The sequence below is a fragment of the Corvus brachyrhynchos genome, unplaced genomic scaffold (assembly GCF_000691975.1).
Source record: "Corvus brachyrhynchos isolate BGI_N302 unplaced genomic scaffold, ASM69197v1 scaffold34, whole genome shotgun sequence".
Classification (NCBI taxonomy): domain Eukaryota; kingdom Metazoa; phylum Chordata; class Aves; order Passeriformes; family Corvidae; genus Corvus; species Corvus brachyrhynchos.
Window position 1 is genome coordinate 83,440 of NW_008238126.1, and position 13,873 is coordinate 97,312.

Sequence of the window (13,873 nt, forward strand, 5' to 3'; positions counted from 1 at the left end):
CGCTGCCGTAGGGCAGCGCAGAGGTGCGGGTGCCCGAAGCCTCCCGGGGCGCGGGGACCCGAGTTTGTTTCTGCCCGCTCCTGACTCCGGAGCCTTTTTCCAGGGAGACGCGTAGTGGGAGCATTCGGGCGCCCGCTTCCAGGGATGGTATGAGCAATTGTTAACTGGAAGAAAGGAGAAGGCATGTGCGTGCGAAAGCCAGGTTTCCCCCCAGAGCTTGTACTCCGAAACTTCGCTATTCGGTGAAACCCGTGTTCTGAACACCGAGAAGCTTTGGTTTTTCCAGGAAGGCATGAATTTTCTGTGGGTTTTTTCACATTTTCAGGGAAGGATTAACGTGAGGGCTCTGGGTACTGTGTGTTTAGGTCTTATTTTGTTGTAAACGGTTAATTTGGCAGGATCTGTGGCATATTGCTCAAAGTGCAGTAAGCCTGGAATAAATCGAGTGGTTTTCATTGTATAAAAAAGTTCAAGATCGCTGCTAGTTCTATGAGATGATCTACCAAATACTGGCAATTTTTAATTGTATACACTTCTTTATAGCCTACATCAGGTAACTAAGCTGAGCATGGAAATTATGTTTCTGTACAATTATATTCATTTTTCAGATGGAAGAACAAATCAAATTGGGGGTTTTTGTATTTACCAAGTAATTAGGGGCAGATGGTTTTGCGTTGCCGCTTCAGAAGTCACCTTGCTTTGTCGAGGTTATGATGTGTCCACTAAGCAAGAAGGATAAAATAAAAATCTGCAAAGAGTCTTAGAGTTTTAAATGTTCTCTTGGTTTAAATTGAGTTGGGATTGTTTGGTGGTTTGGGTTTGTTGTTTTTTTTTTTCCCTCAAATGTATTAAAGAGAAAAATGTAAATAACTTGGTTTGAATATCTAAATGCAGCTTTTATGAAAGGGGATGCTTTAGAATGTTTGTATAGAAAAACAAGTGAGCTGAAACACTGTGCTAATAGGATTTGCAGCATAAAATATGGCTAATTTCTCTCGTATGACTACAGGTGGCAGTGTAGAAGCCAAGAACAAAAATTGGCAGAAATTGTGTTCTGTGTACAAGAATATGAAGAGTGTACTCATGACTAAGCACAGGAACCTGGAAAACCACAGGTATGTGAAGTGATTCATGCTGCTGCCTATGGTGCTCCCAGTATTTACTGTATTCTGATATTCCTGGCTCAATAAGTATTTTTGGATCAATTATCACTTAATGTGTTCACAGTAAGAGCCTAATCAAAATGTCATGGAAAAATCTATATTTGACTACTAAAAGGAGCAAAAGTACTTTGAAGGCAGTATGCAAGGAGAGGTGGGATTTTCCTACTTTTTATGGTTTGTTGTAGCTATTAAGAATTGGAGCAGTAAGTTGCCTGAAGACTTTTTTTTTTTTTAATCCCTTTAAATAAATAGAGTTTATATTGATAAACCTAGCAGCAGTTACAGGCCTGAATATCCTTGAAAAGGAGAAATTTTAGATGCAAGAGATGAGTTTGCATGTCTGGATGTTTTGGATGTCTTATCAATAATGTTTTTTAATGAGCGCTGAAGGATTGAAAGTGTGAGGAAAATAGCAGAATTACGAAGATGTAATTAAGAATTACATGTCACTTCAAATAACTGCAGTGGAGATATGTATACCTTGTTAAGGGTTAAATCTTGTAAAATTTAAAAAATCCAACACAATGCTGTTTTCAATTAAGAAATAAAGGTAAAAACAAGCAGTATGTAATAAGAGCTCAAGATCAGGTCTCCTATTTCAAAGCACAGGGAAATACTGGATTATTTCAATAATTATTTGGTCATTAATTAGCAACATTAGAGTAAGGCAAAGCTTTTCTTGTGTGTTTACCTTGGTGTGCACAGCCTGTGGAAATTAGTCCATGGGTCTGTATTCCAGGGATCCTGGGAAGCCATGGAGGATGAGACAAACTCAGAGCTGGGGCTTGAGGATTTTTTAGAACTGATGAGTGGGAAGTTATCCTGGTAAGAAGCGCCAAAGTGGAATTATCACTGCAATCATGGATATATTTATACTCTTGCACTTCCTTTTCTGGTCTAAGAGAGCAGTTTGTCTAAACCTTTCAGTTGCTCCTGAGAGAATGTGGTTATACTGCAAATCCCCACAGATGACTAAGTCACCTTATGTCAGCCACTCCACAGGAACTGGCCTTGGGCATGCTTTGAGTTGTGACCAGTTGCAAAGGAAGTTGCAGAGAGAATGATTTATTTTGCTGTTAAAATGGGCTAAGACTGTGCACCCTGTAGGTTCAACCAACCGGCTGACACCACTAAACTGTTAAATTATAGTGGCTTGGCATCCTGAGATTATGGAATCCAAGTAAAAATGATTAATTACTTCCACCCAGTGCTTAAAGTACCAACAAGGAAACCATAGTTTGGGTATGGATTTGTGGGCTCTCAAGCCCTGAAATTGTAAGGTCTCTGTAGTAAACCTGTGTCTCTGCTGGGGAATAGTAAGACCCTGATCTCTGATTTGGGGTTTTGGTACCATCATAAAGCTTTCCAAATACCGTGTGCCTTGGATAGAATACCCTGCAAAGCTTTAAAAGTTCTTCAATTACAAAAGAAAAGGTGGTTAAATCTAGATCTTCAGGCCGTTGTGCAGCAGAGAGCTCTTCTAAGCATCTGGCTGTCATGTTTTTCGTGTCACCTGTTACTTCTGAGTGAGCGTCGGCACTAATTTCCATGTAGACCAGTAGTTCTTTTATTATTAGCTGTTATTGAGCAACAGGGTTAAATATCCATCAAAAACTTACATTAGTGTCCCTGATAAAGTCAGTTGAACTGTTTATGTAGTACAGGTCAGCATATGCTTATGGCTTTGTTGAACATTGTTGAGTTGAGTTCATTAGCTTGTGCTAACACATTTAAAAGAGAAAATGAAAATGTAATTTGTCATTGGCACAAATTTTAATGGGGTCTTCCGTTACATCAAGTGCTGAAAATACGAAATTAAAAAAAAAATGGTAACTAAGCAGTGTGATGCTCAAGAGTTCAATTTACAGACACTTCTCTGTGCTAATTATGAAGTATTGACATAAATGAATGAAACCACTTGTTAAAGCTCCTTTTTCAGTGTATGGCAGTTATGTGTTCACAAGATGATTCATAACATTCAGCAATTTGTGATGAGTTTCCCTGCCATTACAGGAGATTACTGAGTATCTGATGTATTTGCACTACACTGGGTTACTTTAAATTAGATTTGGTGGTGGAAAGGGAAGTAGAACCACTTTCTATCAACTGAAAAATCAGGCCTGTTTTGTGAATCAGTTAGTATTGAATTTCTCTCTACTGTATGGCACAATTTATCCCTTACAATAAAATGCAAATGTTTGAGCATCTTGCCTATAAATACAGCAGTGACAGTGCGTGCGTGTAAGCTCTCAAGACTTCTTTTGTGTCAAAAGCTGTGTACATCAGAGGCAATAAAATGCAGCAGACTTGATGTAATTGAAAGTAGAACTCATAGTAAGAAACCTAAATTTGGAATCTAAATGTGTGAGGTCCCCTTTTGAATCAGCAAGTCTTGGTTATGTAGAATGCTCTTTGATTTGGTGAAGGGTGTGTTTGTAAGTGCAGCTCCCCTCAACAGTGGAGAAGAGGCTGCATCTTAGAAAACAGTTCTGTGCTTCTGTTTTGAACTAAAAGTTGTGGCTGGTTATGTGTTCTGTTGTCTTGGGAAAGCAGTGCTTAAGAGCTTGCACAATCACTCCTTTCATGCTATCATGGAGTGGCTGTGATCTCTTAGATTATAAAGCATGATTGCCCAGCAGTTATGGGAAATGTCTGTTGATGATACCAGCATGTTACACAAGAAAAATTAGACTTTCTCACTCCTCGTTACTTGCATAGAATTGTCTTGAAAATGGTTTGTGGGAACCTGGGGAATGGATTAAAGATCCTGAATGGAAGGCAGGGAAGTTATTAACATTTCACAAAATAAATGAGTACTTTAAACTTTCCCAAGCACCAACTAGTCCAGTATTAAAGATGGATTTTTAGAAAACCACTGGAATGGTTTTAGATTTTTAGAAAACCAGTAGAAAACCAATGTCTTCTGGGGGATGAGGATAGTCTGAATCAAAGTCTCTGGAGGGAGAGACACAAAGTGAAAATTTCAATCGAATACAATGAGAGTAAACCTAAAACACAAGGAGTGTGTCTGAGGCCATTTAGCTTAGGCCCTTTGGCTCCTCAGGTTAGAGGCTGATATCAGATCTCCAGTTAGAAAAAAACCAGCATTTACTTGCCCTCAGTGGTATTAATGCAGCTGTTAAACCGAAGGGATAGTTATGACACTGCAAGCAAGATGCTCATTGCAGATTAATGCAACTGAACTCTTGTGAAAGTCACAACATGCAAAGTGTAAGGAAACATCTCCTAATTAGCAAATGCAAAAAGCCAATCTCCAGGCAGGTATTCCCACCTTTGTCTCCAGGGAGGCTGCCACTGGGGTCCCATGAGAAGTTGTAATGCAGCAGGACATAAATCCTGCAGAGGAGAAATGACCCTGAAATTACATCCTGTAGATGAGACCTTGAGTTCAGGTGATGTCCAAGTATCCCTTTGCTCTAAAAATGTCATTGCAGGGTGTTGGTTCCAGGTAATGGAGGGACACCTCCTGCTGTGGAGTGCAACCAGTGCTGAAAGGGAGCACAGGGTACCTTTCCAGCTATGTGCCAAGGTGGCTTACAGCAAAAGGAGTCTAGGCTTTCTTTTCATGGTGGAGAAGTGCTAGTGATACAAAGGCTACCAGAACAGTGCTGGAAACAATACATGAGTTGCTAGATAAAAGGTTTAGCATAAATAGCTACGCAGCATCATTCTGCAGTGTAACCCCAATGTTCTGTATGAGGACAAGCAGGAAAGGCACACAGGTCAAGGTGACACTGTCAGTGGCTGAAGTACATGGGACAGAAGTAGAAAACAGTGAAGAACTGCTGGAAAAATTAGGTTCTATTTAGACAAGAGCACAGAAGGACAGGCAGGCAGACCAAAATAGAAGTGTTTCTATGCAAATGGTAGAAGACTGGAAGATAAAATGGAGGGATTGATGGCTTAGTTCTACAGTGAGTTATTGACAGTCCGGGTCTGCCATAGAGAAGACAGCAAGCAGGACACTGATTAGAGTTCCTATGGACAGCCTGGTAAGAGGAACTGTCAAGAGAATAAGATGCTTGCAGCCATTGTGGAGAGGCTCAGAAAAAAATGCATATTCCCTAAAAACTGCTTCTCTGGCTCCCTAAAAATGTTCTAAGGAATATTTAGCATGGTTGAGCAAGCTGTAAGGAACAGAAAGATACTCTGCAAAAACATGTCCAAAAATTTTAAAAAGGTGAAATTTGTGCAAAATAAACATGAAATGTATAGTAAAACGAGTTAAAGCCTGAAATGTGATTTGTAAAAGGCAAAGAAGCTCATCATAAGTTCTTTCAAAATCATCAGAAATGGGAAGGACAGTGGTTCAATAGATAATTAAGTTCTAAAAGAGCTCAAAGAACATTGCACCTGTAGCTAAAGGCGTATGAGACAACCGTGTTCACAGTAGCATTGAAGCTGGGGGTGCCAAAGGTGATGCCAGCTTTTTAAAAGGCTTCCAGAAAGCCTGTGAAATAACAGGACAAGTATGACTGGCGTTCATACCAGCCAGTTTTCTGGTAAATACAGGGGAGAAGAAAACTAAAGCATTTATGGATAATTTGATGTACCAGGAAAGAGTCAGAACAGTCTCACAGGTCTGGTGGAGTTCTTTGAAGGCACTGTTGAGGTTGTGAGTAAGTGTGATTTAGCTGATGCAGTACACTGGGGTTTCAGGGAGTCTTGTGAAAACGACTCACCAAAGGTGCTGAGCAAAATGAAACTGCTCTGACATAAGAGGAATTTTTTTGTCCTAGACTGATAGTTGGCCAAAAGATGAATAAATGACCTGTTTAACAGAGGGGATGGAGGTCACCAGTAAAGTTACTCATGGATCTGTGCTGAGTTAAACACCATGATGCATTGGTAATCTGGAAGGGAGAATGCAGAATGATTCTAAGTTAATGAGAGTAGCATAAAGGAAAGCCAGTTATGAAGAACCCAAGAGGGATCTTGTGATGCTTAGTAACTGGGGATGAAGCTCACTGCTGGTGCTATGAAGTAATGCATGTGGAGGAGAACAATCCTGCCATTATTGACATTATTAGCACAGAAAGAAGCAATGTTGTAGAGAATTTATCATGCCAAATCCAGGAATTGATCAAGTATTTGGGACTGGTCAAAAAAAAAAAATTAGGGAAAATTTTCTCTCAGAGAAATTTCTGCTCACAGAGCAGAAGTCTGCTGTGCCAGTTTATAAACTGCCTGTGCTTCTGTCTTGACCTCTGGGTGCTGTTCTGATCCCTGGGTTTAAAGGAAGGATGAGGGGGGAAAAAAGGAGAGAGAACAGAACTAGAAATGGGTGGCAGTGATGATAAAGAGCAATTAAATAGATTGAGAATCTTTAGCCTGGCAAAGAAACAGCTAAAGATGAAAATGATAAAAATCTATATAGGAGTGTAATGGAAAAAAATGAACAAGGAATGTTCATTAAGTGTCTCTTGTAGTACAAGACCCAGAGGGGATCAAATAAAATTATCAAGTGACAGATTCAGAAGAAGTAAGAGGTGGTATTTTTTTCATAGTGCATAGTTTAACTGTGAGCCACTGCACATACTGCAGGATTATCTGGGTGTGGACTGTCAGTGCAAAAGCATCAACTCTTGCTTAGAAGGACACAGAGCCCAGTCCCTGAAGGCTGCAGAGGGATCCCAAAGTCCATCCCTGTAAGCTTTTCTTGTCCTGGTGCTCTTCCCAGCCCTCAGCTCTCAGCCTTTGCTAAAGACACAATATGGGGATAGCTGTATCTTTGGCCTGACTGAATGTGGTTATTAATATGTAAAACGAAGACAAATTGCAGTCCCCTACAGAAAATGCTGACCATATGCCACTCCAGATGCATAACAGAAATATTGGGGAAGAAAACATGTTGAGAAGGACAGATTTTATTTTTTCTTGGGCCCAATAACTTCCCAAAGAAAAAACAGTTCTGTTTTCTTTGAAGACTGTACCAGTCTTTATTATAGCACATTTTAGTGCTATGGTTTAGTTGATATGGTGGTGATTGGTCAAAGGTTGGACTCCATGACCTTGGAGGTCTTTTCCAACCTTTATGATTCTATGATATGTGGAGTTTAATGCCTACACAAGGGAGTTAAGATTCTTTGTTCTGAAGTATCAATATTCAGCTTTAATTCTGCCCTTGTTCAAAATAAGTTGGACATTTGTTATCCCTTGCAGTTTATCCTCAGATGGACTGAATTAAAAACCTACGTGCAAAAACCAACTGGGAAATTTTGCTTCAGGATAGAATGCTTATCCATATAATAAAATGAAAAATACAGGTTTTGAATGTGGAAGATGAAATCTCCTTTCCTATAAATATGGTGAGGTTACCCCTAGGTTCATTACTTATCCAAATGCACAATGACTAAAGCACAATGACTAAAGCTATGTTAGACTTGAACTGAATAAGAACTTGGAGAAAACAGGTTGTTAAAAATAAAAATAAGCAAGAACTTGACCATTAGACATGAGAATGGCACTTAAGTATTAAAAGTATTTAGAAGGTATGAAACCAAGATTGTGAAGCCTTCCAACCCAGTAACAAATGAAATTAAAGAAGAGTCTCCCACTGGTAAATCTTGGTGTGAACACAGCTAACCACGAGGTACAGAATCAGCACAAACACTGTGCTGCACCCTACAAGGAGTCACAGGAATGGATGTTGCAGGGAACACAAAGTTTGACTCGGGAATATTTGTCTCCTTGGGGTTCCTGGGATTGGTACAATAAACCAGCTTTCCCAGTGGGTGATAAGGAGCACCCCAAGCTGGTTTCTACTCTGAATTACCCTGTAGAGGAGGTTTTCTCTGTCCACACTGGCTAAGACTGACGAGGGAAACAAAGCAGACTGGCCTCCCTAAGTCAAAGCTGGCCTTTGAATATACCCATTCTATATGTTACTGTCAGATCTGTTTTTTCTAGAGGTTTTAGTAGGTCACTTTTTTTTCCCAGTGGTACTAAGATAAAAATACATGAAAAGACAATACCAGCTAAACCCATTTTTAAGGGTTTCATGGAGAAGTGTCTGTTTACTACTAAAGCTCAGATTGTCCCATAAAGTTTTCCGTACTTGCCTATTAAGCTAAGAGCTGGATTAAAAAAATGAGACTAAAATGTTCTTCTGTTTAGGAAAAAAAAAGTAAAATCAAAGATCTTACTGAAATAAAAAGAAGAATCATGCAAAAAGACATTATATAGAGTTTTTGTAAATTAAAAAAGTAAGGCAACAGAGCCTGTTTCAAAGAAGGGGTTAATTATTTACCCCACCTAAGACACTCATCTCTGTCAAGAATGGGAGAAGAATCAGTCCTGTCATTAGCTCAGTTATTTTGATGATTCCCTTGAATGGCCTTCAGTTTTCCTATTTGTTCAACAATAGCAAAACAGACTTCTTAGAGTAATTTCTTGATTTTAATTTTCTATAATGGAATACTATAATGAAGGAAAAAATGGATAAAAAAAAATCTTGATTTTCTCTTTATCTGGTAATTAATATAGTCAGGTAATGAAGGTGAACCACTGGCAGTCAGATGTTAAAGGAGGTTTGGGTCAGCACAGATGACAGTAAGGTTTGATTTTTTTCTCTAAAAATAATTTGTTACCAGGCACTATGGAACTGAACTTCACTAGTAACATAGTCAGAGGGTTAGACTTCCATACCTATTTAAAATCATACTTTAAGCCATAGTGTATGGTCTTAAGTAGTTAAGGGGATGCACCAGCCATAGCATATTTCCCAAGCAATTATTAACTCCAGTGTTATCTTAGAAAGTGGACACTGGTGTGTGGGGTTTTTTTTATGGAATCAGTTATTTGGAAACTGTTTCAGTTCTATTTTTCTAATACAAGATCCTCAGAGAAAACAGGTTGTATATTTCAGTATTACAAAGCTCCTCCATGCGTACCTTTTTTTTAAAATTTTCCTTTTTGTTGTCCACTACACTTGCTGTATTTCTCTTTTTTTTTGGGGGGAAGGGCGTCAGGCACTGTAATTATTCTCTAATGCCCTACAAACAGTTGATTGTACTTGTTAGTTTTTATCTGGATGGTTCTTAGTGTTCCTGATAATTGAGGTGGTTGTGCACTCTATATTGAAAATAATAATAATTCCAAAGTAAAAATGAAAGTCACATGCTGCCTTTGATTCAGATTTTGGTTGTATGAAGTCTGTGTTGCTCACAAAGAAAGTTGTAAACTCTTACGAAACCTTTGATAAAATGGAAGCCAGGGCCCAAAGCAAACCAGGAAACTGCTTATCAGGTCTCTCTTGAGCCCAGTGGTGAGGCACAGACCCACTTCTGACATCACCTCCTGCAGCCTTGCATCCTGCTGGCTCCTGAGAATGCACAGAAATTCCAGGTCCTCTAATTTCAGAGACTGAAACAGTTGCCAATTTGCTTTTTCAACTTTTAGATATGCCTTCTTTTCTGGTTTTATGTTTGTTTTTTTTTTCGCTTCACAGCAGTTTTACCTTTAATCATCAAACCATCACCCAATGACACAAAATTTATGGGTGGAGTTTTTAAAATTTGGTGCTTCCTGACACATGTAAACATAATCTCCCTGGTTGCTTTACCCCATGCACAAATAATTTCTAATTGGAATGAATATTTAACAGCATATCCAACACATAGACGTAACAGTGCTATCTCCATTGACCCAGACTGGGTTATTTTAGGAAGTTTAAAGAAGTTTTTGTTTTGCTTGCTCAGTCAGAGCAAGCTGGGCTACCCTAAGTAGTGGTGTGCTGTGTCAGCTTGCTGGTGGCAAATGCCTTGAGAGGGTTATTCAATTTAACATATTTTGCCTCACTAGATAAACATTGATACGATCCTTTACAAAGACCAGCCAAGTACTGACAACTTCTTACACTCTGTTTTCTCAAATGCTTTCCCATGTGGGCATTTGCCTGTTAAATTTGGAATCTGTAAAGGTGTAAGAATTTGTTGACTGTGGTGAGGATGCTTTTGAGTAGGGAGGGGTTCTCTTGGATGGTTTGTGGAATTTCAGGGAGCTGCAGCATCCAGACACAGCAGCTGCTCTGGGGAAATGTTTCCTCATTCTTCTTCATCAGCTCCTTGTTTCTTAACTTTTGACTCCCAAAGGAAAAGGAGGGTCAGGGGGACCTACTCTCTACAACTCCCTGAAAGCAGGTTGTAGGCAGGTGGGGGTTGGACTCTTCTCCCAGGTAGCAAGTGACAGAACAAGAGGAAATGGCCTCAAGTTGTGCCAGGGGAGGTTTAGGTTGGATGTTAGGAAAAAATGTCATGGAAAGGGTGGTCAGACATTGGAATGGGCTGCCCTGGGAAGTGGTGGAGTCACTGTCCCTGGGGATGTTTAAAAGACATGTAGACATGGGGGTCTTAGATCTGAGTGGTGGATTGGCAGTGCTGGGGTAATGGTTGTGCTTGATGACCTTAAAGGCTTCTCCAGCCTAAACAATTCTGTGATTCTGTTAATTTCTTGCAAAAATATCTTGTGAATCATTTATTTCACAAAGTCTGTGGAAAAAAACCCAAATCCCTCCCTGCCCCATTTCCTCCATAGACAGACCTAGAAAATCTCAACCTAAAATAGAATTGCTCTGTGTTTCTGAGGCTGGGGAATGGAGGAGAGTGGAAGTAGTGCTTGTCATGGCTTTTGAAACCTTCAGAAGGTAGCAGTCCTTCCAAGAAGTCTGCTGTAGCTCGGTTCATTCAGCAAAACTTAGAAAGCGCATAAGAATTTGAAGCCAGGTGCATTACTTAAATAAATTACTGATTTATAGCTGGTTCAACAATTACGTCAAGTTTTATTTTGTTGTAGTGATTAAAGTTAGAAGAAGGTTTTGTCCCAAAAAAACTTCCTTGTGTTTTATTTCTCATTAGTTGATGTCTTGGAACATAGTGAGGAGCTGATCAAACCTATGGGGTGATAGAAAGCTGGGTAGATGGAAAATTCTTAGGTAATTAGAATTGAATCAAACTTAGCTGTGAGGCTTTTGGGGAGCAGTATAGTGTAAAAGATGAAGTTTTAGAAATACAGGTAGCTGTTCTAAAACAGACATTAAGTAACTTGGTGAGCAGTGGCACTTAGGCAAGAATTTTGTAGTTACCAATAAGAGTTGAAATTGTTCAGTGGAAAAAGGGAATGTGAGCCTAGATTTCATGTCCACCAGGTTCTTTACATTTAATGCAGTCAGAGGTTGTGACAAAAATTTATCAAAAGGTTTAGGGAATAAAAAAACAAACAACAAGGCCAGGCAAAAGACAAAATGGCTGAATAACTAAAGAGGTATGATTAAAAAGTCCATTTAAAAATCATTTTGTCAAATGTCTTGTTACATGGTTCCAGTTTTACATCTGGATTTTGACTGCTGCCTGCTTGCTGAAGGTCATTTTCCTATTATTCTTCAGTGGTCATGCTGTCGAAATATATTCATCTAATTGTCCGCATTTGAACTGGGGAATGTTTTATTCTGAAAATGTTGTGGATCTTCAACCCTCAAATTTGGTATTTTATGCAGAAGCATATCAGAACTGATAAAAAGTTTCATCTCTCAGACCCAGTGTTTCTGAAATAGCACAGGACTTTCCTTGAGTGGCAGCTGTGTCTTTTCTTTGTTATGTCGGGAAAGAAATACTTCAGTCTTCGTGTTAAAGTTCATAGATGGTTTTGTTGCCTGCTCCAGTTGTCTCAAATGTTCTTTTACCTTTGCCATCTCCATGCTGTTTCAGTCTAAGACCCATACGAAGAAGCTTCTCTTACTTTACAAGCTGATTGCAGTTACTATTTAGTCACTTGGGTTTTCCACCAGCTCTGCTGATAAAGACACGTGGCCTGCATGGCGCCTTGAAGATCTAGCACATTTTTCTCTCCCAAGGCAGTCACTTTACTGTGATTTTTTTTTTTTTTTTAGGTTTTTTTTTACACTGAATGTTAATCTCTCTCAAGCTGGTCTTACTGAAATGTTCTTCATTATCACCCTTTTCCTCCCACTCTGATAAATCTGTTTTATGCTTCTGCTTTGTCAGGCGAGACTTTCCCTCCCTCTGCCTCTCTTTTAGGCAGCATTATTTTCTGCTGGACTGTTAGTTGAATGGCATTATCTTTGATGACTTCGGTGGGGCATTCACAAAGGTTGTCTTTAGTCTAGAGGGAACACTGACTGTGTTTCCTCCCTGGCTAATGGAAAATGATTGGGGTTTCCAGGGCAATTCTGAGTTTGCAAGTTGGGCTTTTTTGCTGAATTGCCCTCCAGAGGAAGCCACTGACTCCTCCAGCTGCAGCAGGGCTGCATTTGATGGCCACTGGTGAAGAGCTGGATCTCCCTGCCCTTGGTGGCTCGGTGTATCTGGAAGGGAAAAATAAGATGAATGGTTGAGAGTGACACCTTTTTGTTAGGTCACAGATTCTGGTTGGCTTAAACTGTGTGCACTTGATAGAAAAGGTACCCTACGAGTGTTGCAGTGCTTGAGTTGCGTTTCCACTTTTAGTGGCTGTCGGAAAGTGCAGAGTCCAAACAGCTTAGCTGGAATTTTCTCAGGGTGCCACTCATATAGTTGAACTGCAAATAATTGGAGGCTGGCTGGTATCATTTGCTTCATAATACAGTCATTAATTTTCATCATAGTTCTGTAAAACCTGCCCTGTTCTGCCATGTAGAAAATTCTGCTTTTTATCTTGCCTGAGTTGAAGAGATTTTTGAAGCTGGTACATGGTTAAAATATTATGTGGTGCTGTTACCAAGTTGTCACTAATGAATTAATTGCTACTCAAGAATTTTAGTTCTTGTACAATGTCCCCATCTCTGTTCTTATTCTGGAAAAAAATTAATCTTCTGTGGAGACAAAGCTGCCTTTGAGACCTCAGAGGCTTTACTCCTAGTCCCTTTGAGTGGTTCCAGACTGTATTAAATGAAAAGTTAATGTTTGCTGCTGAGGATATCCATGATGCTTCACAATGCATGGATTTTGGGACCTCTGGAAGTGAATGGCATCTCTGCTCTCAGGTAGCTTTTTGTAGAATCAGAAAGACACTAAACAACAGATGAAACCTTTGCAGTATATTCTTTTGCTTTCTCTTAATTCGTTATTTTCTCTTTCCCATCATACTCACTGTGTAATCTCATTCGGAAAGTTTGCCTCAAATGCATAACTTGCGTATTTTAAAGCTAAATCCCAAACTCACATTTGTAATATTTGTTACTTGTACCTCATGTAATCCATATAGAAACCCATTGATGAAACCTGAATGATTAATTAACTTAATTCCATTTCTGTTTTTAATGTGAGTGGGTTTAATATTTTCACTTTTTGACCCTGCTATTCCTTTACTTATTTTTTTTGCTGCCACATTTCTACATGTATTTTAATTTTATTTTTTTATGTTTTCATTTTCTACACCTACTGGGAGGGGATTGAGGGTGACAAAAGGATGTGAAGATGTGCAAAGAACCATGGCCTTGTGAGGCATAGAATTAAATTGTTTATTTGATGTTAATAACAACTTGCTTAATGCTATACCTAAAATCTATGTTTGGAAAAAGAATGTGGGGAATTCCTTTAAAAAGTGACACAAAAGCAGGAAAGAAAGTTAGCAGACAGTGATTAATTACTTTATTGCAAAAGGGGAGGTTTTTGTGTCTCCTCTTGGTTTGAAATGAGTTGCCATGTGTTGAGAAGGTAGCGACTGGCAGAAGACTTTCCTGTCTTACTAAGTTG

General features: G+C 39.3%; 1 long non-coding RNA gene across 2 annotated transcripts in view; it reads left to right on the forward strand.

The window, feature by feature from the left end:
• The first annotated feature begins 6 nt into the window (after positions 1 to 6).
• LOC108446539 overlaps positions 7 to 13,873 on the forward strand; it is a 75,691-nt gene continuing 61,824 nt past the window's right edge. For both annotated transcript variants that reach the window (XR_001861746.1, XR_001861745.1), the window contains exon 1: positions 7 to 1,115. This is a non-coding gene — a long non-coding RNA (uncharacterized LOC108446539). The remainder of the gene's footprint in view (positions 1,116 to 13,873) is intronic.